General features: G+C 36.0%; 1 protein-coding gene across 3 annotated transcripts in view; it reads left to right on the top strand.

The window, feature by feature from the left end:
* The window catches only part of RGS7 (regulator of G protein signaling 7), a 2,400,584-nt gene that overhangs the window by 1,411,277 nt on the left and 961,820 nt on the right, over nucleotides 1–27,487 (top strand). The window lies entirely within an intron of this gene.

Below are 27,487 nucleotides of genomic sequence, written 5' to 3' on the forward strand. Positions count from 1 at the left end.
CTCATGCAGGCTTGGATAAGAATGCACAGTCCCACTGTGAAGGTATAGCAAGGATCCATGTCTGCCTGGGGGTCAGGATTAGGACCCTAGAACCAAATAAAACCCTTATGGCTACCATAATGATTGATTTACTAATTTTCTCACTCTAATCAGAAATAATGGTCTGGGGCCGTGGCTAAGATGCCAAGGTGATAGCAGCACTTTTCTGATACTCTGCCTATAAAGAGTGTTTCTGACAGGATTTTTATGTTTTAACTTAAAAAAGTCAGAAGATTTTTTTTCACAAGTTATATTTCTTGATATTATGGATTATCTATAAAGAAGAAACTCAAGTTTCCAGAGATTTTTATCAAGAACTTTCCTGTCAGAAGTTCTACAGCTTAGTACAACTTGGTATAGATATGATTCATGCAAGAGCCTCTCCTCAGGACAGTTCCATGAAAAAAAGAACTTCACACAATAATTTCCAGTATCCAGGACCTCTCTGTGAAGATGGATAACTTAGAAAAAATTATGGAGAACATGAAAAAGGAAAGTAAGAAACAAAGAGAAGATCTAAAGGAAATTATCACTAAATATTCTGATCAAATAGCAGCCATAGAAAAATCTGTAAATGACATTGATGGGAGGCAAATGGAAAATGACACTCAGATAGAATTCCTTTTAAAACAAAATAACCAACTATTAGAAAAAGTGGAAGATCTGGAGTCCAGATCAAGAAGGAACAATATTAGAATATACGGATTACCAGAAAAGATGGAAGGAATATGATACTGTTTTTAAATGAATGGCTGCCTAAAATACTGAATCTTCCTGAGTCCTTATCATTTGGCATCAAGAGGGCTCATAGGTCTTTATCTAATTCATCTCTCTCCAAGAATCCAGCTACAGTGAGATCTATCATTGTAAGTTTTTATCAGCACAGGATAAAGACTTAGTACTGAGAACAGCGTGGTTGGGAAATCCAATACAAGTTAATGGAAAAAATATAAGGTTTGATAATGACTGCACTTCAACTATAATAACAAAAAGAAAAGAATGTGTTCCCCTTATCAAAATCTTATTCCCTGCAAGAATCAAGATTACTCTCCCAGATGGTCAAAAAACATTTAATAACCCGGAAGAAGCAACAGACTTTGTCAAGAAAAACAAACTGTTGGATAAAATAGAAGATATGGATATTACACTACCAAGTTTTGAAAATGCTGTTAATGGTAAACTATCCACAAGTGATGAAACAAATAAAAAATTAAAAGGAAAATAATTTAAATAAGTTTCATCTACAACACTACCCAGTAGACAAATGTTATATAAGTGTTATGAAACAAACAAACAAATATTAAGGTAAATGGAAATGTTTTTCTCTTTCTCTCTTTTTTATAAAGTTTTAATTTCATACAATTTAATTAAGGTGACTTAAAATGCATCTAATATCCTAATATTTAATTAGAAAAATAGTTAACTTTACTGTAATGAAGTAATGATGAAAGTTTATTTAGGTCCGCTCATAGTGCTTTTAACTGCCATAAATATAGTATATAGTAATTTTGCTTACAAAGTTCCCCTTTGGTGATATATCTGAACATGCAAAAGTTCAATGTTGAAAGTAATATGATGGTGTATGCTATGTATAATACTTTACAGGGGAAAGGATATTGTGTATATTCTAAATAGCAGCTTTATATGCCTTGGGTTGTAAAAGGGGTGTTGTTGTCAATTAACATATTAAGTTTTTTTTTTTTTATTCTAGAGGAATACCAGCTAAAATGTTAAAATGTCAAAATGTTTCATGCTGACATTTGAATGCTCATGTCTTGAATGCCATTGTGCTTTAATGGTGTCATTATAGATACATCTGATGCTGTCGGAATTAACTATCCTTGTTACTTTTAACATGACAGCCTTTTCTTCATTTTTTTTTCTAACGCCATCACAATGGTTTTATGCATTGCGGTATTCTGCTTTCTGTTGTATGCAAAGACTTGAAGTTTGCTGCTCTTGAGATTCTCTTTGCTGCCAGAATTCAAAAAAGCTTCACTATACTTCAGTCTTGAGCGCAACGTTGATGGTTCTCTCCACAAGCAGCAACTATTTATCAAAGCAAAGTGCGGAGATGCTGGTAGCATGACCTTTGAACTCTCATCCTTGCTTTATGACAAAACGTGACGGGAAAAGATGGAGAAACCCTACAGTTGCAATTCAATGGAAGACAGACTAGATAAATGCAAGCTCTAGAAAGACAAATCCCCTAAGTAAATGAGCATTTAAAGGTATGGAAACAAATAGATAGTATTTATTTTAGCAGGAAGCTTAAAGAAGCTTGTTTTAAATGCATTATTTGTACGATCGGATCTCTAAACAGGGTAACAGAATGCAAGTCATACAATTAGCAATGCTGTTGTGGCAATATTAAACTAAGTGACTAAAAACAAAAGAAAAATGCTAAATATACAAAAAGCACTTGCAAGGTGTTGCAAGAAATTCCAAAAGCTTCTAGGTGGTGAATCCCAAAGAAAACTTCCTTTTATTGACACAAATACAGGCTTAAGCGCTTTTGGCCATGAAAATGGCCTTCATCAGAAACACCCATAATCCCAATGGCGAAGACTTAAATACCCTTCAGTGACAAAAAAACTATTTAATTAACCAGTTAATGTATTTTATACAAATAAACTAAAAACACTACTATAAGACACTTATAAAACCTGCAATTCTACTTGCATTTATTATATTTTGCTTTTCTAAGTAAAACAACATGGCTGCTTGCCAATGCTTGTCCTGCTTTACCCTTTCTTCTCCTTCCCTAGTCTCTTTTCTTGCACCTTCCAATCCTAATAAATTAACTATCTTACTGGGCTATCCCCTGTGCTTGAACCTCTCATGCTATTCTCCCACAAATCTATGTATTTTGTTAGCATCACTTGTAAGTCTCTCTACCCTAATCAGCTGCCCCTTCACCAACTGCATGCTACTATTAAAGCTTTTGAAGATATTTGTGAAGTAGAAATTAGAAGTTTGTTACAACAAAAAAAGCAAAGGAAAGCATTAAAATTTAACCAAGAAATAGAAAGTTTTGAAGCCTTAAAAAGTGATTCTTCTATCAGAATCATAAGAGCAGACAAAGGGGGAGACTATTGTGGTGTTCAATACAGTTGATTATTTCAATGGTGTATATGAGCTGTGCATTCATACAAAAAAGTGACAAAGTTGGAAATAAATAAAGCATATAAATATATTGATGCATGGTTGGTTGATCAACTGGAGAAAGGGGTTATTTTGGAGATTATGTTTGAATTTTGTCAGGTCAACAAACCCGAGGCTAGGTATTTCTTTGGAATACCAAAAGTGCATAAAATGAGCAGAATCCACCATATAGACCATATAATTGTTGCAGCCAGGGCATCCAAGTTGGAGCCCCTGTCTACATTTGTTGACAGGAACCAAGTCATTTATTAAAGGCTCAAAATATTTTTTGGACAGGACAAAATAAGAAATTTAGAGATAGACAAAGATGACATATTAGTTACAATAGATGTGCAATCCGTGTACACCTGCATCCCTCATGAAAAAGGTTTGGAATGGGTAGGTTATATGTTAGTTGAAATTCAGCAATTTGAAGTAGGGGAAAGTAAGTTTATTTTGGAAAGCATAGGACACATTCTGTCTTATAATTCTTTCACTTTTGAAAATGAATTCTTTTTACAGACAAGGGGGTAGCTATGGGGGCAAGGATGGCACTCAATTATGCCAATTTAGTTATGGCTTATTGGGAGACCAATCTCTTGCCCCACATAGCAGGGTACAACAATATTTTATGTTATTACAGATTCATTGGTGATTTGTTTTTTGTGTGGAGGGGCACAGAAGGCAATTTAAAGGATTTTGTTAAAGAAATGAATGACATCACAAAGGTTTTAAAATTTTCATTGGAATACATTTTTTTAGGGTTAGTTATTTAGATTTAGATATCATTAAGCAACAAGGACAACAGACATTAAGTATAGTTATAAGTTACAAGAATGTGGCTAGCAATAGCTTACTTCATTATACCAGTATGCACCCTACGTACGTCAAACATAATATAGTGAAGGGGCAGCTAATTAGGGTAGAGAGACTCACAAGTGATGCTAGCAAAATAGACAGATTTGCGGGAGAATTACATGAGAGGTTTAAGCATAGTGGATATCCCAGTAAGATAGTTAGCAATTTATTAGGCTTGGAAGGTGCAAGAAAAGAGACTAGGGAAGGAAAAGGAAGGGTAAAGCAGGATAAGATTTGGCAAGCGGCCATGCCCTTAATCTTCACAGTGGACAGCGAAGCTAACAAAGGAATTATTAGTAATAATTGGAGAATTTTAGTAGCAAATAAAGAAGTTAAGGCTGCAGTGGGAGAAGAACCCATATACATTAATGAAAGGGCTAGGAATTTCAAAGAGATTCTAGAAAATAAACATGCACCCAGTAATAATAGTGTTAAGGGTATGTATAATTGTTTAGACTACAAAGAGTGCAGATTTATAGCAGAGAGACCTTATGTAGAAGTAAGTACCTATGAAAAAAACATTACAGTGCCAGGTAGGTTTACATGCAGTTCAGAATTTGTGGTATACATGGCAAAGTGCCTAGCATGTAATTCCTTCTACATAGGAAAGACCAAAGGATCACTAAGAAGGAGAGTTTATGAACATTATTATGGAATAAAAAAAAGATTACAATAATGCATTGTTTAAACATACATTAGAATGTCCCAAGTGTTCAAAATTTTTGTTTTCGGTAATAGACTATGTTTCTCCTGATTTCAATGGGGACAAAGAAGGAGAGTTTAAATATAAAGAGCTCAAATGGCAGATTCTGCTCAATGCATATAACAAACCTGGTCTCAATAGTGGGGTGAATTATAAAGCTGTTTTACGTAGAAAAGCAAAATATAATAAATTCAAGTAGAATTGCAGTTTTTATAAGTGTCTTATAGTAGTGTTTTTAGTTTATTTGTATAAAATACATTAATTGGTTAACTGAATAGTAATTTTTTGTCACTGAAATGTATTTAAGTGCTTGCCATTGGGATTATGGGTGTTTCTGATGAAGGCCATTTTCATGGCCAAAAGCGCTTAAGCCTGTATTTGTGTCAATAAAAGGAAGTTTTCTTTGGGATTCACCACCTGGCAGCTTTTGGAATTTCTTGCAACACCTTGCAAGTGCTTTTTGTATATTTAACTTTGAACCTTCACTTGTACAGAGGCATATTTTCAGTTTGTTTTTCAAAAGAAAAATGCTGTATTTAGAGTTTGCAAATGCATACTGCCATTTATTTCAATATAGTAATATAATTACAAGTCTGGGAATGTATGTAAGCAATGTTTTAGATAAATACCAATAAGTTTTATAGATTTGTGCTAATAAGCAATGGTATATGAACTGATTTTGACATGAGATTTATAAACTCCTAGGTTGAGAGCTGGCATAACAGTTTGGAATTAAGCTACTGACACTATGTGGAATGATTGTGATGCATAAGGCTTATATACATGCACAGTCATTTGCAATAAGCATATGTAAGCATTTATATATGTAGAAATGTATGTAAGCAATGTTTTAGCTAAGCATATTCAAACTTACTGGACGTATGGTAATATGTATACTCAGTTTAAAGAATCTGTTATGTAAATTCAGATTATAGAATTTACACTTTGGCTCCCCCTTCTCTTTTTTTTTCTTACCTTCTGGGGGAAAGAAGAAGGAATTATTCAATGGTTTAATTCATATATAAGATACGTAATGCAAACTCTTTGATGTATATAATAAGAAGAGACATGATGGGGAAAATCAAACAGGCTTCAGACAAAATGAATGGTGTGAGATGAAAAAGATTAAAACTATTATGTGTTTTTTTGAATCCTCATAAATGTTCTATTTTGATAATATTTTAGCATTGTTGGTTTAAAAGAAGGGAGAAGAAAAAAGGGAAGGAAAAAAGAAACAAAATGTTTCCTTCTTCTCCACTTTTCTTTAGCAAATAGATAACCTTGTTTGTTTATTTAAAATAAGGAGGTCTTTAATTTTGTTACTTTATATTATAAAAACATTTTATCAGTTGAGATAATATTTAGTTGGTGTGATATAAGTATGTTACATAGTTCTCAGAAATAACCAGCTTAAAATAAACATATAGTTTGGGTCATCCTATTAGTGATAAGTAATATATGTTTTATACTTCCTAGAGATTTAAATTTTCTATTTTTTTAAATAGAGTGGTCTTATGATGTTACTGATAATTATCATACTTTCTATTGTTTGTTTATCAGAAATAGTCATTATTCAATTTAATGATAATAAAGCAAATAGATGGGTTATTTTATACATATTAGGAAATATGTTATTTATTATTATATAGTGTAGTATTGGTCAAATTAAGGTAGAAGCGTTAGACTAATTTAGGCTAACATTTGTAAGATGGAAGAAGGTGGATTTGATGACTTGCTCATCAAACCAGGAATATTAGAGACAAAGTTTGGGGATATATATAATTTTAAATATACACTAGTTATATTTAAAGTTAAATTTTTGTCCATGACAGATCTCATAACACAAAAATGTGTCTATAAATATGTCTTCATATAAATGTGTTTCACTTAATGTCAATGGCCTTAATAATAATAATAATAATATAAAGAGAGGAAGTTTAAGTACTTAAAAACTAACAAAGTGGATGTTGGTTTCATACAAGAAACTCATATAATAGAAAAAGACTTAAACAGAATGTCTTTCAATGGATATTTAATACTTGCAGAATCTCATTACCAGACCAAAAGAAGGGGCACTACAATCCTGTGGAACAAATCTTTACCAGTACCAAAAATTACTGATTCATATTCAGACAAAAATGGTATGTTGAGTATGATAACTGTGGAAATAAATAGAAGATTCATCACATTAGTTAACATATATTGGATACCTGGCATTGGAGCTAAAACAACAAATACTTAGAACTAGTTTCAATTAAAGCTAAAGGAGAAATCACATATGCAGGAGACTTTAATTGCATCCTGTCTATGAATGAGACTACTAAAAAAAATGTCTTTAGAATGTCTGCTTTAGCCAGAAAGCTAAAAAAATTTATAAGCACCTCAAATATGAGAGACATTTATGATATAAGGGAAGTGGAGTCCCTTGAATACACACATTACTCATATAGGTTTGGGACACAAACAATAGATGAGATTTTTGTCACTGATAGTTTGATATCTAAAATGCAAGATGTTTTAATTAGCTCTTGCCCATTATCTGACCACAGTGTCATTTTCTTTAAAGTGAATATAACTCCAAGAGATTTGATTTTTTTGACAGAGACTGCCTGCTTAAATGACTAAACTGAAGGACTTTAGAGAATGGCTGTTTAAAGAAATACAATCATTTTTAGATGTTAATGGTAACAATGAGCCTTCTAGAATTATCCTTTGGGATACATTAAAATCATATTTATTTGGTAAAATTAAGAGTTTGTTTGTAAATAAAAGGAAGGAATGGGGTAAGGAGTTAATAAGAATACAATTAAATATTGATACATTGAAAAAGAACCTAAACTCTAAGGCCATAACAAAAATTTCAGAACTAAAACAACTAAATCTGAAATACATAGAAATCTTGAATCACAAAGTAGCAATAAATCTTGAGAGATTAAACTTGCAAACATACTCTACTAACCCTAAACATATGGACAGGTTAGCACTTAAATCTAAATGCTTGACAAACACTAATCATATGAAGACAATCATAGTTAATTCCAATGAAAAAACTAAACATATACTGGATTTAAAAGAAATGCTAGAGGTGATTAGAACACATCATGAAAAAGTGAATAACACTAATCTAAACAATACTGACAATATTCTACAAGAAAAGTTCTTGAAAGATATAAACAAAAAACTAACAAAGGAACAAAATACTAAACTCTTTAATCCAATATCATTAAGGGAACTTAAGGAAAGCATACAAAACATTAAAAATAACAAGGCTCCAGGTCTAGATGGACTAACAGGAGAAATATACAAACTACTCCCAGATGATACTTTAATGATCCTAACTGAAGCCTTTGAAGACTTTTGAGAGAATGACAAATCTTTTTCATCATGGAAATATGCCATGATATAATCATGAAACAGATCCCAAGTTAGTGAGTTCTTATCACCCTAGCTCTCTTCTGAATGTAGACTACAAAATATTCACATCAATATTATCTAACAGATTAAACCACTTCATGCCAAAGTTAAAAACAGACGATCATACAGTGCTTATTTTGCACAGAAAAGTCCAAGACAATGTCATTAGATTTCTAACCTTAATGGAACATGCAAATAAGAAAAAAATGGTATTGTCAATTATCAGCTTGGATTTTGATAAAGCCTTTGATTCTACAAATTGTTCATATTTATTTAAAGCATTAGAAATGTATAATTTTCCCCTGACTTTATAAAGCTGCTAAATAAACTATACACTACTTCCATATTGTATATCAAAATTGGAACCTCTCTATCAGGACCTCTTAAAATATTAAAAGGTACCAAACGGGGCTGTCCATTGTCACCTTTACTATTTGCCTTATCAATGGAGCCATTATCAAATTATATCAGAACTAATGACAATATAAGTAGTTTTTCAATCAACCCAAACTATGATTCCAAAATACAGCTTTTTGCTGATGATATCTTACTAACAATTGGAAATATTGATTCTTCAGTAGAACACATTACAAAATCACTACATAATTTTGAAAAGATTTCAGGCTTGAGCTTTAATCATAACAAAACTAAAACTATTTTATTGAATAAAAAAATAAGCTCTACCTTATGAAAATATGAAAACTATAACTGGACAAATACTATTTTCAGATATGTAGGGGTATATATATAAAAGCAAATTGGAAAGTTACAATTCAAATAAATTATACAAGTTTAATAAATACTGTTAAAGAGCAACTGAACAAATGGAATAACATGTTTTTTAATATGGAAGAAAGGTTAGCATTAGTTAAAATTATCATATTACCTAAAATCCTATACATAATTCAAACAATAATAGCATCTCTTTCTAAAAAGTTAATAAAACAACTTAACTCCTTATTAGTTACATTTTTATGATTTCCACAAAAGCCAAGAGTTAGTCATGCATGGCACTGCAGAAGTTGGGAAGAGGGCGGAATATATTTTCCATATTTAGAACTATATGCAGAATCAGCCATTCTCAATATCATAAGTCAATGGCTGAGTCATAAATATACATCTAATTGGAAAAACCTACATAAAATAATCTTAGTAACTAATAGCATGAAGACAATAAACAATGATTTTTTTACACAAACAGAAAAAAATGTATCTAGTCATAAAAGATTTTTGTTATAATATAAATAAAAAAGAATTTTTTTCTGCTGTCGTTGGCTACATAGTAAAAAAATGTAAGCAAATGATGTACGAAGATTATAAGATGAGAAACTCTATGTTTTAATGTTTCCTATAGTTTTTACAAATGCTTGGACTCTTTTAACATGATAAAAATAGAAGAAATGAAGGGAAATGGGATATTTTTTTGGGCATCGATTTCTTAATACTAATTTTATATATGAGGCCACTTCCCTTATATAGCAAGATACAACATAAATCAAAACAATTGGCTAAACATACAATATTCAGAGAATATATAGTAAATGAATTCAAGGTATGTCAAATAGTGAATTCCACATCTGAACCAAAAATGTTATCTCTCTTTTGTGAAATTAATACATTGGGTAATAATGATGGGTTCTCATTGTCTAAAATATATAGGACATTATGAGCTGACTTACAAATCCCTGATGACTCCTTATGGAACTACGCAGAAAAAGTTAATAACTTTAGTTTTTCGGAAAATGAGAAAACCTTAATACTTAAATCAATTAGTAACACTACTTCATCTCACTTTTGGAAAATCTACACATGGAAGTTCATTCACAAAAGCTTTTTTACTCCACATAAAATAGCATTGATATCAGGAAGTGAAATTTCTAAATGTTGGAAATGTGAAGACACATTATGTGCAGACTGGGCTCATATGTTTATAAAGTGTAAAACTGTAACTTCATTCTGTTTGGAATTTAAATCTTTTACAAAAGCATTGTGGTCAGATAAATGTGAAATAACAGCTTCACTGTTATTACTGAATGCACCGATACCAGCATATATTCTGGGAACACAAGTGTACCTTCTCGGGTCCCTCCTTGCAATAACAAGAAAAATCATTACCTCAAATTGGAAAAGTATAAAAATACTATATTTTGTTGAATTTATCTGACTGGCCAAAAGTGTATGTGATAAAGAATTGTTAACTATAACTTCAAGAACTTCAAAAGTGACACATAAACAACTAACATGGTTAAAACTTTAAAAACTGCTAGATAAAATGTGAATATTGTAACAAAAGTATACCTGTTGTGGACAATGTATATAGTTATGTTCATGTTTCGTTGTTTAATAGCACTTTTTCCTTGTTTCATTAGTATTTACAAAAAGTAATACAAATTATGTGCAAAAAAAGGAAAGAATGGGCTGACAGACAATAGGCAGTGATGGGATAAAAACGTATATAAAAATGATTCAGTCAGTTCTGTGATCAGTATTGGTACACACACAGCCCACAAATTATATTATCTGATGTCATGCCAGCATATATTTTTTAATTCCATTTAATAAAATGAAAAACTGAAATGCAAAACACTTCATGTATTAAGTGCTTTCAATCTCATTTATGACATAAAACATATGTCATTAAAGAAACAGAAGTGCTTAAATACTTGGAGTGACTTGGTCAAACATTTTCTTTGGCATGTTCAGTGTAATACTCTGTGTTTTTAACACACTTGGACAGAGTTGAGGAGTATTTGAGGTTTATATATGTCAAGGAGTACTTGAGGTTTATATATGTTGAGGAGTATTTGAGTTTTATATATGTTGAGGGGTACTTGAGGTTTATATTTGTTGAGGAGTATTTGAGGTTTATATATGTCGGTAAGTACTTGAGGTTTATATATGTCGATGAGTACTTGAGGTTTATATATGTTGAGAAGTATTTGAGATTTATATATGTCAAAGAGTACTTGAGGTTCATATATGCTGAGGAGTACTTGAGGTTTATATATGTCAAGGAGGACTTGAGGTTTATATATGTCAAGGAGTACTTCAGGTTTATATATGTTTTACTTTAAAACTGGTACTAAAATAAGAAACAGTTCCAGCTGCTTGAGCATCTGCTCATTTGTTAGCCATTGGCTCTTACTGCATGGCAGGAAGAGAAGGGAAATGGCATGTGAAAGACTTGGCTTCCTCCTTCTGGGGTCATTTTTGAGGTTAGTTTGCTTTAATTACTTTAAAGTAATTATTTCATTAGTACATTAATTGTACAGACAATATCTGTAATCCTAAATTTGACAGAAGGAGGGATTTTTTTTTGTAATGCTAAAATGATAAAGAAATAAGAAAAAACAATTTATCTTAACACTTGATGAAGCAACATTGGCATGGGGTGAACAGATAACCCAGTGCTAAACTGAAGGGGTGAAAGAACTTACATAAGAGCTACTGATATAATGAATCATCATTAAAAATCATCTGAGGATAAGAATTTATCTGAAGGCTGGCAGTGGGCAGTAATTATTCCTTTTCTAAAATAACAGGTTCATAGGTGTGTACTAGGCTAATGGCCCTGGAGCCTTGACAAGCCTAGGCCAGAAAATTGCCCTGGCAGCGTGCCACCCGATGTTAGTTCACAGTGCCTCTATCTAGTAGGACAACTGGGGTGATCCTTGGGTGAACTTTCTGTTACACATCCACTCATCAAGATTACTTTTGAAGAGGGCCAGTGAGGTGCTCTGCTTGACATGAATGGGAAGCTTATTCCAGAGTATGGGCAGTTTCTGGGTGATGAACCTTTTCCTCCATGTTCTGTTGACTGTGGTAATGAGGTTGTGATTTCTAGAGGGAGTGTGTGGCATGGGGGGATTGGGATTTTTTTTAGGTGTAGCATTTCAAGTAGGGTTGGGTCAGACATGGCCTTGTAAGTCAAGCAGAGATCACCTGTAAGTTTGCGATAAGAGACTGAGAACAGCTGAAGCTTCTTGAGTCTGTCCATGTAGGACGTGTGTTTAAGGCCTAGGATCCTTTTTGTGAGGTACTTTTGTGACCTCTTCAGCTGTTGTAGGTGTCTGGTCAGGTACATGCAAAAGGAAATGGGTCTTTATATTCGATGACTGGTCTAATGAGGGATGGGTAGAGAGTATGACCTCTTTCTTCCTGGATGCGAAACCTTTGGTTATGGGATGTGCTATTTAGAAGGACTTTCTGACCACCGTGGCTATGTGGTGGTTGAAGGTGAGGTTGCTGTCATCTTGAGTGCCCAGATCTCACTAGGTTGAACAAGGCGAAGGTGACAGTCAGTTGCCTATCAGGTGCCAGGATCCGCCGCATAACACATGCACTCAGGTCACTCCACAACAAGTACAAATATGACTCAGTCATTGTCCATGTGGGTGTGAAAGACCTGAAACATACCTCTTTGGACTACTTGAAAAGAGATGTGATGGAACTCTCGGATCATGTGGCCCAGGGAGGCATGACCCTAGCCCTGAGTAGTATGTGCAAGACAGAGTCAGGGTAATGTTCTGCCATTTAGGTCTGCATGATATGAAAATCTCTTGTACCATTTCAAGAGAGAACTGTTTGCTTACCTAGAAGCCAGTAAGTCACTGCACTCAGAAATATGGATTCATAGTGAGAGTGCATCATGCTAGTTGGCATAAATACTTTATCTGATGGACCGACTATAATAAGAAGTTAAAGAAGTCATAGCCTGCCTATAAATTTTCAAGGCTTTTGACTCAGTGGCACAAAGGAGACTGAATAAACTGAAAGTATTGTCATGAGATATTGAAGTTCGCATTTTGAATGAAGCTGCTCATGACCACAGTTCCATTACCTAGAACTCTGATACCACATGCCATCAAATGTGTGCAATAGTAGACAGCAATATTGTAATAGTTTGTCTCCATGCCCATCATATGGCAGCTGTGACTGCATACCATGAATTTTATTATTCTAACACCAAGGTTAATTTCTCGCATGTATTATTCTTGTTGTAACTGCAACAGTTGGCAAAGGTGTTCTGTTTTACCATTTTATACATTTCTGCTTTGTTCCCAGGCAGTGGCTGAAGTGGGTCCATAATCTCCAGTACCCTTGTTGATAAAAAATAAATATAGGTTGCTATTTTAGGAAGATTACTCTCAGAAATAAATCGAGACTGCGGTGGTGGTGCTGCGGTAGCGTTGTCGCCTCACAGTTAGACGTTGCCCGTTCGATTCTCAGTGAGAGCGTCTTCTGTGTGGCGACATGTGTGAATGGGCGTTCCTTCGTTGAAGGTTGTGCGTTAGGCCTGCCAAGCCAGCACGTAAAAAAATCTACTGCCAATCATTAGCGGACCGGAGTTCCGCAGTGGGACCCCTAACTGGGAAAAGTCGAAAGACACAACAACAACTCTCAGAAATAAATTGTTGTCCTACAAAATATGCATTTTTTAAAATTTCTTTGGGGAGTCAAGGAGTGTGATTCCAGGCTAAAGCAGGTGCCTTTTGATAAGTCAGTCTTAATTGTACATAGTGACCCCCTTACCATGATTCCATAGGATGAACATTAGCTGAACAATAAAACAGAAAGAATAACAGAAAATAGAGTTCACTACATAGGAAACAGAGAGCATGACATCTTCTTGGTCATGGACTCTGTCCCACAAGTCTGGCATCTAGCCTTCAGTCCTGAGCTCTGGATCCTGTGTATATAAAGACTGTATGTTCTTCCCGTGAAGTGTTTTTCAGGATACTTAGATTTCCTTCTACCTTCCAAAATGTTACTTGACTATTCTAAACTATCTATACATTCTGTAATTACCCTTATCCTTATGGTTCAACAAGTGTCAGAAAAGGTTCATTGAAGAATCAGCTCATTTATCTATGTTAAAAATACGTAAGTACATAAATACATAAAAACTTAAAATGAAATTTGCTAGTAGTGTCCCTCAGTGTATAGTAATGGGGATTTATAGTCACCTTATATAGGTCTGGCCAATTTTGGCTTCAATAGCACTATTATTCATTGTCAGCTCCCATAGTTAGTCAGATTTAGGCTGATCATTCCATTTTGCTTCAACAATTCAGCCTTTGTCTTTACTCCAATTACATTTCTAACTGAGACCCTTCATTTACGATGGGCATTGGGGTTGCCTCAATTTTTGCAATTCTTTTTCCTGTATGTGGCATTTCTTGACATGCATCATTGCATTTACTTTTTGACTGCTATTACAACTTCAAATGTATTGTGCAATTCTTGTATTTTCTGTTCAGGTTGCAGGCATTTCTGTTCTTTGCCTGCTGTTTCAGTGATAACAGAAGCCATAGGGAACGAGTGAGCCCTGGCATCTTCTGCTACTGCTCACATTTGCTGGCTTTACAGATTAAGCTCCCTGCAATCTTCCTTATGTCTGTGATGTCTAAGTGGAACATTCAACAGACCATCCAATGTGCATCCAACATGCCTAAGTCCATACTTCTCAACCGTACCAAATTTCTCGGGTTTTTACCAGTTTTGAGGTTCAAAAAAATGGGATGCCACAATTCCCGAAGTGACACCCCTTAATTTCCCAATTTCTGAAACACTTGTTTTTACTTCTTTTCTTCTGGCTAACATCATCACATGCAGAAGCATTCCCAATTATGTCAGCTCCATGAACAGCCTGTTAGAATTGGCTGAGGTCTCCACTGTACATAGTGTGTGTGAGCCTGGAGCAATTTCAGACTGCAAGAATTAGTGGTTCACAACCATAAACATGGATGTACTTGCATTTTCAAGCTTCGTGGTTCTATTCTGCATTCCAGCTGTAAGCATGAATGTGCTCGCATTTTCAAGCTCTCAAGTGAAGAGCTTAGCGGTCCTGATCTTTTCTTCCACAACTGCATATTTCAGCTGCAAGCCAGGCAAGGACAGTGTGTGTCTGTGTAAAATGCCCCAGTTAAATATACCTGGTGGCTAGAGTTATGGAGGCTGAAACCCTGTACCTTGGGTACTAGTAACAAGAGCCTGAATTCCCTACCTACCACCACTTTTACTTCTGTAGAGATTGTCCAGATTTTTGCCTCATATTTTTGTTCTGTTACTCATAAAATCTGTGGTTTTCTGAATTTTTCTGACAAATTAGTGAGGACTGAATTTACTAAATAATGACAGCCATTTGAATTTCAAACTTCATATTCTTCAGAAAAATACATGGTAACACAAAATATTTTATTCTAGCAATTTTCTAAGTTTATAAGATCAATATTTGAAATTTGTCCCTATTTTTGATGCTGTATACCTCCACTGTTGGCTGTAAACAGGCTTTTTTTGTGCTAAGAGGTTGAGAGTTATGGTGAGAACTGAATTCACTAAATGATAGCCATTTAAGTTTCAGTCTTCCTTGGTAACACAACATTTTATTCTAGCATCTTTCCAAGATTATACAAGCAATGTTTAAAATGTGTCCCTGTTTTGAGCTTTTGTCCCCAAATAAATGTTGGCTTTTTCCAGATTTCTTGTGCTGCAAGGTTGAGAGATACAGTTGAGTGTCGAGGATTTTAGAAGGAGCTGAGAGCTTCAGGGAAAGAGAAGTTTAGTACTGCTTATGCCAAGTCGGCTTGCATTGCTAGTAGCATAACAGGCAGAATACTTACTTTTGATGCAGAAGGCTGTGGGTTCTACTCTCATAGTATGTAGATGCATTGCTGATACTGTACTGTGTTGTACTTTTAAAGGGGGTGGATGCTGCAGTCCTGAGAATGTCTTCTTTGGTGGTGATAACTAGTAACTATGAACCTGTTATCAGTTTGTCATCCATTCTGTATTGCAATATTACCAGCTTATCATTTTTTTAATGTAACATAGGCAATTTATTCCTCAAGGGTAACAGACACTTTATTTGTATATGAAACAAGAAAATAAAGTTGTTTGCTAGCAGCACCCTCTTGATTAGTAACAGATTTCTTTAATGTAGAATTATTTAGATGACTTTTACTTATGCAGAGATTGTGCATATTTACTGATACTGGCGGATTGTAAAGTTTGAGTAGACTTTATGATAAATGTGAAATAACAGCTTCACTGTTATTACTGAATGCACCGATACCAGCATATATTCTGGGAACACAAGTGTACCTTCTCGGGTCCCTCCTTGCAATAACAAGAAAAATCATTACCTCAAATTGGAAAAGTAAAAAAATACTATATTTTGTGGAATTTATCTGACTGGCCAAAAGTGTATGTGATAAAGAATTGTTAACTATAACTTCAAGAACTTCAAAAGTGACACATAAACAACTAACATGGTTAAAACTTTAAAAACTGCTAGATAAAATGTGAATATTGTAACAAAAGTATACCTGTTGTGGACAATGTATATAGTTATGTTCATGTTTCGTTGTTTAATAGCACTTTTTCCTTGTTTCATTAGTATTTACAAAAAGTAATACAAATTATGTGCAAAAAAAGGAAAGAATGGGCTGACAGACAATAGGCAGTGATGGGATAAAAACGTATATAAAAATGATTCAGTCAGTTCTGTGATCAGTATTGGTACACACACAGCCCACAAATTATATTATCTGATGTCATGCCAGTATATATTTTTTAATTCCGTTTAATAAAATGAAAAACTGAAATGCAAAACACTTCATGTATTAAGTGCTTTCAATCTCATTTATGACATAAAACATATGTCATTAAAGAAACAGAAGTGCTTAAATACTTGGAGTGACTTGGTCAAACATTTTCTTTGGCGTGTTCAGTGTAATACTCTGTGTTTTTAACACACTTGGACAGAGTTGAGGAGTATTTGAGGTTTATATATGTCAAGGAGTACTTGAGGTTTATATATGTTGAGGAGTATTTGAGTTTTATATATGTTGAGGGGTACTTGAGGTTTATATATGTTGAGGAGTATTTGAGGTTTATATATGTCGGTAAGTACTTGAGGTTTATATATGTCGATGAGTACTTGAGGTTTATATATGTTGAGAAGTATTTGAGATTTATATATGTCAAAGAGTACTTGAGGTTCATATATGCTGAGGAGTACTTGAGGTTTATATATGTCAAGGAGGACTTGAGGTTTATATATGTCAAGGAGTACTTCAGGTTTATATATGTTTTACTTTAAAACTGGTACTAAAATAAGAAACAGTTCCAGCTGCTTGAGCATCTGCTCATTTGTTAGCCATTGGCTCTTACTGCATGGCAGGAAGAGAAGGGAAATGGCATGTGAAAGACTTGGCTTCCTCCTTCTGGGGTCATTTTTGAGGTTAGTTTGCTTTAATTACTTTTTCAACAGGGTTAGATTGCTAGATAATTTTACTGTTAGACTGCTTGATAATTTTGATGTTGTACCTTTGTTATTCCTTACTAATTGGCTTTGTTTTGTACCTGTTCAATTTAACACCTATGCTAAAACTGTTATTCTTCTTTCCCCCTAGAAGTTAATAGCACCATCCCAACTGAATCTTGTCCAGCTTTAAGCCCTACTGCTGTTGGATGATCCTGGCCCTGAATACAGTGACTGAATATCTGCCTACCTCCCATTTTAATCTACAGTCAAGGAACTGAAAGTAGGTCTTGGCTTCGCGTTCTTGCCTCTTTAGCCTCTGTATAAGTCCACCTTCAGAGTCCATTACTCTGCCTGCGCCTGTGTGCCTAGCAGCCAGTACCTCTCCTCTCTTATCCCCCAAAACCCCCCTCACTTTCACCTTTTCCTGCCCTCATTTTTCTTTCTTTTTTCATTCCCTTGTCCTGTTTGTATTTTCCCCGTTCTCCCTCTCATTTACCTACACCAGCCACTAGGTGGCGCTCTACTCACTCTCTTTCTTCTTTGCTTCCTCCTATTTCCCCTGATTAGCCCTCCTCAGTCTGCTCTGCTAACTTGGTTTTCTATCCCTCTACCTCTATTTTCTTCCTTACCGTCTGCCTATTCTCCTTGCCACCTGTGCTGATATCTCTCCTGTAACCTGCCCTACTCTCCTCCATTACACCTCACTCATTTCCTCCTAACTCCTTCAGTATTCTTTACTGTCATACTCCTCCTTACCTTTCTCCTATCCCCTCTGGTATCTGGTTCCCATCTTACCCCTTCCTTATTGACACTCGCTGCTCCTATAGTCTCACCTGCTTTTCTGATTGTCTCCTGGCTATACCTCAGTTGTTTCTACCCGCTCGTTAAGTGGCTCACTCCGCTCCCCTCCCTACCCCCAATTCCCACCCACCCCCCGGGGTCCTACACTTATAGCTCTATAGCCACACCCCTAGCCCTCCTATCCTATTACTCTCCTTCCCGCCAAATTGTTCCCCAGCCTTAGTACATCCCTTCCTTCTCTATCTCTGCCCCAAGACCATACATCTTCTATTACCTTTCACTATTACCTAGACTTCTCTCCTTACACTTTCCTTCCTCTCCAGCCTTTCTTTCTCTTTTCCAATTAATATCCTTTCTTATCTACCTACTGCTTTAAACTTACGGACTTTCCCCTCTATTGCTTACTACATTCTACTCTCTCCCCTTTACACTTTCACCTCTACTTCCTTACCTCTCTAATTACCAAATGATGCCTCCCTACATACTAACTATGCCTGTACTCTCTATCGCAATCACAACCACCCTTCTTTCTACATACCTTTTCACCTTTCTTGAAATTTCACTGGATAACTCTCTTATCTCCACACATAAACACACCTCTACTAGACTCACATTCACAACCTACCCTAATGTTAATTCCACCTCTAGTTATCATCTATCTAAATTCCATAGGCTACATCACCTTACCTACCCCCTACTATCTTGCAAAAAAACAAAATCACTAACAATTCTAAATAAGAACTACTTAACAAAACTTATTAATCCTACCCTACTAGATGGAGACATCCACCCCAACCCTGGCCCTACCTCACCACCTCCCCAAAACTATTTACCAAACCCCAACAATAACTTCCTTATAGGACACCTTAACATCCAAAGCATAAATAACAAAATACCTTTCATCCATGCCCTCTTAGATATCCACTCATTTGACATCCTTTGCCTCTCTGAAACCTGGCTTACCCCAGGCACAAAAGACTCAGAGATTGTACCCCAGGGTTACAACATAATAAGACATGACCGCTTAAAACGTAAGGGTGGAGGAGTAGCAATACTCTTCAAAAATCAACTTAACATATCTATTCAACCAGAATGCCCAAATCTAAATAGCAAAACAGAAACCATCATTATTAAACTCCAACTTAACCCCAAAAAATCTATATACATTATTTGTTTGTATCTTCCCCCAGGTAATAACATTCCAATACTAGAAGACTTTTTAAGCTGGGTTTCTACCAACTACCCCCAAGAAACCATAATTCTTGGTGACGTTAACATAGACTGGAACACTATAAATACAGTCAATCCCACCTCCCATATTAACCTACATGGTGGGTTTTCACAAAGTATTACCTCAACTACAAGAGTCAATAAGCCCAGTAAGAAAGAGAGTATATTAGATTGGATACTAACTAATAAAGTTAAGACACATTATAAGGTAGGAATTATGCCTGATGACATCAGCGACCACTGCCTAACCTACATTACTAGACAAAAATCAGAATTTGTTAACCTCCCAAATACAAGGCTAATTTGATCAGTCAAGCACTTTAACATAGACCTTTTTAAAGCCGAACTGAGAGCATGTAATTGGAATTGCTTAAAATCACTCCCCCTGGAGGAAGCAGTATTATTCTTTAATTCTACATTCCTATCTATACTTGATTCTCACGCACCTGAACGCTCTATTAGAGTAAAAACCAAATCTGCCCCATGGCTGACCACCAACACAAAAAAACTCATGCTTGCTAGAAACAAAGCATGGATAACTTGGAGATGTAATAAATTAAACCCTGACTTAGTTAAATTCCGCCAGCTTCGTAATTTAGCAAAAAAATCAATAATCTCTGACAAGAAAAACTTCTACTGTAACCTCCAGGAAACTCATATTAACAACCCTAAACAGTTCTGGTCATCTGTAAATAGACTTCTTTCCCCAGGAACTGCTAAAACTCCTTCCCCACTAAATGCTGACCCAGAAACCCCTCTCCAGACTGCCAATGCTTTCAACTCTTTTTTCTCTGAAACTATTCAAACCCTAGCCAAACAAATGAACACTAACAACTCTCATTTACCACCTAACAGAACTACCTCTTCCCTCAACTTCTCTCTAAAACCTATATCTACCTCATTCATCTTCAAACTCATTCACAAACTGAAACCCTGCACCCCTTCTGCTGACAAGCTCCCTTCTCTCTTCCTTCAGAAAGCTGCTAAAGAAATTGCTTATCCTATATCCTTACTCATCAACAGAACTATCCAAGAAGGAACCATCCCTGATATATGGAAAGTCTCCTATATTATACCACTTCATAAAGGTGGAAACTCCCTTGACCTTTCCAACTTTAGACCAATTGCCCTTCTTTCACCCCTTGCAAAAATAATGGAAAAATGTATTCACCAGCAACTGGTACACCACCTCTCTCTTCACAACATAATAGCAAACTGCCAGCATGGTTTCAGACCCCATCATAGTACCACCACTGCCCTTCTCTCCTTTGTAGATACTATCAACAAAAATCGAAACAACCATTCTCTCTCCTCCGCTCTTTTCATTGATCTCTCAAAAGCTTTCGACATGGTTAACCACTCTCTCTTAATCAATATTCTCGAAGCTCTTCCTTGTGATAAACTAGCCACTAATTGGTTTAAATCTTACCTTAAAAACAGACAACAAGCAGTAATTTGGGAAAACCATATCTCATCTCTCTTGCCCATTTCCATCAGAGTTCCCCAGGGCTCCATTCTAGGTCCACTTCTGTTCTCCCTCTTTATAAACGATCTTCAGACTGCTATACCACAAGCTACCTGCATACAATATGCAGATGATTCCACCCTTATCTGCTCCGCACCTTCTTCTACTGAACTGACCTCCTTGACGCAAAACACCTTTAACAAAGTAGAAACTTGGTTTTCTAAACGGTTTCTCCTACTAAATGCTAAAAAAACTAAACTCCTCCTCTTCTCCCCCACCTCTCGGTCCCCCCCTTTAAACTTTACCATTTCTTCTAATAATGGCACTATCATCTCACCTGATCCAACTACTAAACTTCTTGGAATAACCATTGACAATCAGCTTTCCTTCGATCAGCACATTAACAACACCATCAAGGTTGTTAACAAAAAAATTGGATCCCTGTATCGTATTAAACCTTTTCTAACCCCTGCAACAAGAACCAAATGTGCTCAAACCCATCTCCTATCTACTCTCCTATCTGCTTCCCCCATTTATACCAACCTCAAGAAAAACAATCTTAACAAACTTGAAACTTGCTATAATAACATAGCACGTTTCGCCACTAGTAACCCCTTTAGGATCCACCACTCTATAAATCTAAAGCAACTTGGCTGGCTCGAATTTCAAAACTACCTAAAAATTCCTCAACTCACTATAGCCCACAACATATTACACCTACCTGACAACACCCCTATACTCTTTCAACTCCTAATCCCGTATAATAAATTGAACTCGCTTCGCTCCTCTAATAAACTCATGACTAAATCAATAAAGGCAAACAACACAGCAGGTTGTTCTCTTTTCACTAACACTATAGGTAAAAGCTGGAATCTCTTACCTTGTGACATAACTTTGACTACATCCCTACCTCAATTCAAACAGAAAATTAAACTGTATTACCTAAATCATTGGCTTTGTTCCTGCAGTACACCAGGCTAACCTTTTTCTTTCTTATACTATATCTGCCCTTCACTCTTCCCATTAGTATCTGTCTTATTTCTTCTCATTTACAGTACTAATCGACCTAGGTACATTCTATGTGAATTTGCTAATATGGTATTAACTGCTCATCAAAATGTGATTCTCCTTGAATCTATCTTGCATACTGTGTGCTGTTATGATTTTCTAATTTGTTACTTATAAACATTTGTGATTTTTTGTAATGTACTTAGTATTTAGTGGAGCTTTTGTACTGTTATGATTTTCTAATTTGTTACTTATAAACAATTGTGATTTTTTGTAATGTACTTAGTATTTAGTGGAGCTTTTCTCCTCGGGCCTCTGCTGAAAATGGACATGTATCCAGCCAGACTAGCCCGGTCAACAAATGTAAAATAAAAATAAAATAAATAAGTAATTATTTCATTAGTACATTAATTGTACAGACAATATCTGTAATCCTAAATTTGACAGAAGGAGGGATTTTTTTTTGTAATGCTAAAATGATAAAGAAATAAGGAAAAACAATTTATCTTAACACTTGATGAAGCAACATTGGCATGGGGTGAACAGATAACCCAGTGCTAAACTGAAGGGGTGAAAGAACTTACATAAGAGCTACTGATATAATGAATCATCAATAAAAATCATCTGAGGATAAGAATTTATCTGAAGGCTGGCAGTGGGCAGTAATTATTCCTTTTCTAAAATAACAGGTTCATAGGTGTGTACTAGGCTAATGGCCCTGGAGCCTTGACAAGCCTAGGCCAGAAAATTGCCCTGGCAGCGTGCCACCCGATGTTAGTTCACAGTGCCTCTATCTAGTAGGACAACTGGGGTGATCCTTGGGGTGAACTTTCTGTTACGCATCCACTCATCAAGATTACTTTTGAAGAGGGCCAGTGAGGTGCTCTGCTTGACATGAATGGGAAGCTTATTCTAGAGTATGGGCAGTTTCTGGGTGATGAACCTTTTCCTCCATGTTCTGTTGACTGTGGTAATGAGGTTGTGATTTCTAGAGGGAGTGTGTGGCATGGGGGGATTGGAATTTATTTTAGGTGTAGCATTTCAAGTAGGGTTGGGTCAGACATGGCCTTGTAAGTCAAGCAGAGATCACCTGTAAGTTTGCGATAAGAGACTGAGAACAGCTGAAGCTTCTTGAGTCTGTCCATGTAGGATGTGTGTTTAAGGCCTAGGATCCTTTTTGTGAGGTACTTTTGTGACCTCTTCAGCTGTTGTAGGTGTCTGGTCAGGTACATGCAAAATGGGTCTTTATATTCGATGACTGGTCTAATGAGGGATGGGTAGAGAGAGAGAGTATGACCTCTTTCTTCCTGGATGCGAAACCTTTGGTTATGGGATGTGCTATTTAGAAGGACTTTCTGACCACAGTGGCTATGTGGTGGTTGAAGGTGAGGTTGCTGTCATCTTGAGTGCCCAGATCTCACTAGGTTGAACAAGGCGAAGGTGACAGTCAGTTGCCTATCAGGTGCCAGGATCCGTCGCATAACACATGCACTCAGGTCACTCCACAACAAGTACAAATATGACTCAGTCATTGTCCATGTGGGTGTGAAAGACCTGAAACGTACCTCTTTGGACTACTTGAAAAGAGATGTGATGGAACTCTCGGATCATGTGGCCCAGGGAGGCATGACCCTAGCCCTGAGTAGTATGTGCAAGACAGAGTCAGGGAATTAATGTTCTGCCATTTAGGTCTGCATGATATGAAAATCTCTTGTACCATTTCAAGAGAGAACTGTTTGCTTACCTAGAAGCCAGTAAGTCACTGCACTCAGAAATATGGATTCATAGTGAGAGTGCATCATGCTAGGTGGCATAAATACTTTATCTGATGGACCGACTATAATAAGAAGTTAAAGAAGTCATAGCCTGCCTATAAATTTTCAAGGCTTTTGACTCAGTGGCACAAAGGAGACTGAATAAACTGAAAGTATTGTCATGAGATATTGAAGTTCGCATTTTGAATGAAGATGCTCATGACCACAGTTCCATTACCTAGAACTCTGATACCACATGCCATCAAATGTGTGCAATAGTAGACAGCAATATTGTAATAGTTTGTCTCCATGCCCATCATATGGCAGCTGTGACTGCATACCATGAATTTTATTATTCTAACACCAAGGTTAATTTCTCGCATGTATTATTCTTGTTGTAACTGCAACAGTTGGCAAAGGTGTTCTGTTTTACCATTTTATACATTTCTGCTTTGTTCCCAGGCAGTGGCTGAAGTGGGTCCATAATCTCCAGTACCCTGGTTGATAAAAAATAAATATAGGTTGCTATTTTAGGAAGATTACTCTCAGAAATAAATTGAGACTGCGGTGGTGGTGCTGCTGTAGCGTTGTCGCCTCACAGTTAGACGTTGCCCGTTCGATTCTCAGTGAGAGCGTCTTCTGTGTGGCGACATGTGTGAATGGGCGTTCCTTCGTTGAAGGTTGTGCGTTAGGCCTGCCAAGCCAGCACGTAAAAAAATCTACTGCCAATCATTAGCGGACCGGAGTTCCGCAGTGGGACCCCTAACTGGGAAAAGCCGAAAGACACAACAACAACTCTCAGAAATAAATTGTTGGCCTACAAAATCTGCATTTTTTAAAATTTCTTTGGGGAGTCAAGGAGTGTGATTCCAGGCTAAAGCAGGTGCCTTTTGATAAGTCAGTCTTAATTGTACATAGTGACCCCCTTACCATGATTCCATAGGATGAACATTAGCTGAACAATAAAACAGAAAGAATAACAGAAAATAGAGTTCACTACATAGGAAACAGAGAGCATGGCATCTTCTTGGTCTTGGACTCTGTCCCACAAGTCTGGCATCTAGCCTTCAGTCCTGAGCTCTGGATCCTGTGTATATAAAGACTGTATGTTCTTCCCATGAAGTGTTTTTCAGGATACTTAGATTTCCTTCTACCTTCCAAAATGTTACTTGACTATTCTAAACTATCTATACATTCTGTAATTACCCTTATCCTTATGGTTCAACAAGTGTCAGAAAAGGTTCATTGAAGAATCAGCTCATTTATCTATGTTAAAAATACGTAAGTACATAAATACATAAAAACATAAAATGAAATTTGCTAGTAGTGTCCCTCAGTGTATAGTAATGGGGATTTATAGTCACCTTATATAGGTCTGGCCAATTTTGGCTTCAATAGCACTATTATTCATTGTCAGCTCCCATAGTTAGTCAGATTTAGGCTGATAATTCCATTTTGCTTCAATTCAGCCTTTGTCTTTACTCCAATTACATTTCTAACTGAGACCCTTCATTTACGATGGGCATTGGGGTTGCCTCAATTTTTGCAATTCTTTTTCCTGTATGTGGCATTTCTTGACATGCATCATTGCATTTACTTTTTGACTGCTATTACAACTTCAAATGTATTGTGCAATTCTTGTATTTTCTGTTCAGGTTGCAGGCATTTCTGTTCTTTGCCTGCTGTTTCAGTGATAACAGAAGCCATAGGGAACGAGTGAGCCCTGGCATCTTCTGCTACTGCTCACATTTGCTGGCTTTACAGATTAAGCTCCCTGCAATCTTCCTTATGTCTGTGATGTCTAAGTGGAACATTCAACAGACCATCCAATATGCATCCAACATGCCTAAGTCTATACTTCTCAACCGTACCAAATTTCTCGGGTTTTTACCAGTTTTGAGGTTCAAAAAAATGGGATGCCACAATTCCCGAGTGACACCCCTTAATTTCCGAATTTCCTGGCTTGTTTTTTTAATTCTTTTCTTCTGGCTAACATCATCACATGCAGAAGCATTCCCAATTATGTCAGCTCCATGAACAGCCTGTTAGAATTGGCTGAGGTCTCCACTGTACATAGTGTGTGAGCCTGGAGCAATTTCAGACTGCAAGAATTAGTGGTTCACAACCATAAACATGGATGTACTTGCATTTTCAAGCTTCGTGGTTCTATTCTGCATTCCAGCTGTAAGCATGAATGTGCTCGCATTTTCAAGCTCTCAAGTGAAGAGCTTAGCGGTCCTGATCTTTTCTTCCACAACTGCATATTTCAGCTGCAAGCCAGGTAAGGACAGTGTGTGTCTGTGTAAAATGCCCCAGTAAAATATACCTGGTGGCTAGAGTTATGGAGGCTCAAACCCTGTACCTTGGGTACTAGTAACAAGAGCCTTAATTCCCTACCTACCACCACTTTTACTTCTGTAGAGATTGTCCAGATTTTTGCCTCATATTTTTGTTCTGTTACTCATAAAATCTGTGGTTTTCTGAATTTTTCTGACAAATTAGTGAGGACTGAATTTACTAAATAATGACAGCCATTTGAATTTCAAACTTCATATTCTTCAGAAAAATACATGGTAACACAAAATATTTTATTCTAGCAATTTTCTAAGTTTATAAGATCAATATTTGAAATTTGTCCCTATTTTTGATGCTGTATTCCTCCACTATTGGCTTTAAACAGGCTTTTTGTGCTAAGAGGTTGAGAGTTATGGTGAGAACTGAATTCACTAAATGATAGCCATTTAAGTTTCAGTCTTCCTTGGTAACACAACATTTTATTCTAGCATCTTTCCAAGATTATACAAGCAATGTTTAAAATGTGTCCCTGTTTTTTGAGCTTTTGTCCCCCCCAAATAAATGTTGGCTTTTTCCAGATTTCTTGTGCTGCAAGGTTGAGAGATACAGTTGAGTGTCGAGAGGATTTTAGAAGGAGCTGAGAGCTTCAGGGAAAGAGAAGTTTAGTACTGCTTATGCCAAGTCGGCTTGCATTGCTAGTAGCATAACAGGCAGAATACTTACTTTTGATGCAGAAGGCTGTGGGTTCTACTCTCATAGTATGTAGATGCATTGCTGATACTGTACTGTGTTGTACTTTTAAAGGGGGTGGATGCTGCAGTCCTGAGAATGTCTTCTTTGGTGGTGATAACTAGTAACTATGAACCTGTTATCAGTTTGTCATCCATTCTGTATTGCAATATTACCAGCTTATCATTTTTTTAATGTAACATAGGCAATTTATTCCTCAAGGGTAACAGACACTTTATTTGTATATGAAACAAGAAAATATAAAGTTGTTTGCTAGCAGCACCCTCTTGATTAGTAACAGATTTCTTTAATGTAGAATTATTTAGATGACTTTTACTTATGTAGAGATTGTGCATATTTACTGATACTGGCGGATTGTAAAAGTTTGAGTAGACTTTTATGATGGAAATGTTCAGAACTGGGCAGTTTTGTCATTATTGGTTCATGCATTTTGTTTCATTGTTTACTAGAAAGATGTTCAAAACAATAAATTTAAAATGCCCTCTAACAACTGTACTGCATTATACAAGAAATATAATTTAATACAATCAGAAAGTATAAAAGAACACATGTATGTTTCTTGTGCAAGGGGCCTATGATTTGAAAACAACCCAAATGTAATCTTTATCTGTGACTGGGCAGATGAATTTTCTTTGCTGTACATGCATATGGTCTACCAATGAATGGTCGACCGGGTATGGCCGAAAGGAGTGCGGCAACATCACAAAAATGCCATTGCAAGTGTTGCAAATCTCAAAATCCCATCCCCTTTTTGACCC

This window comes from Protopterus annectens, chromosome 1.part2 (assembly GCF_019279795.1).
Source record: "Protopterus annectens isolate FY-2018-M chromosome 1.part2, PAN1.0, whole genome shotgun sequence".
Taxonomy (NCBI): domain Eukaryota; kingdom Metazoa; phylum Chordata; order Ceratodontiformes; family Protopteridae; genus Protopterus; species Protopterus annectens.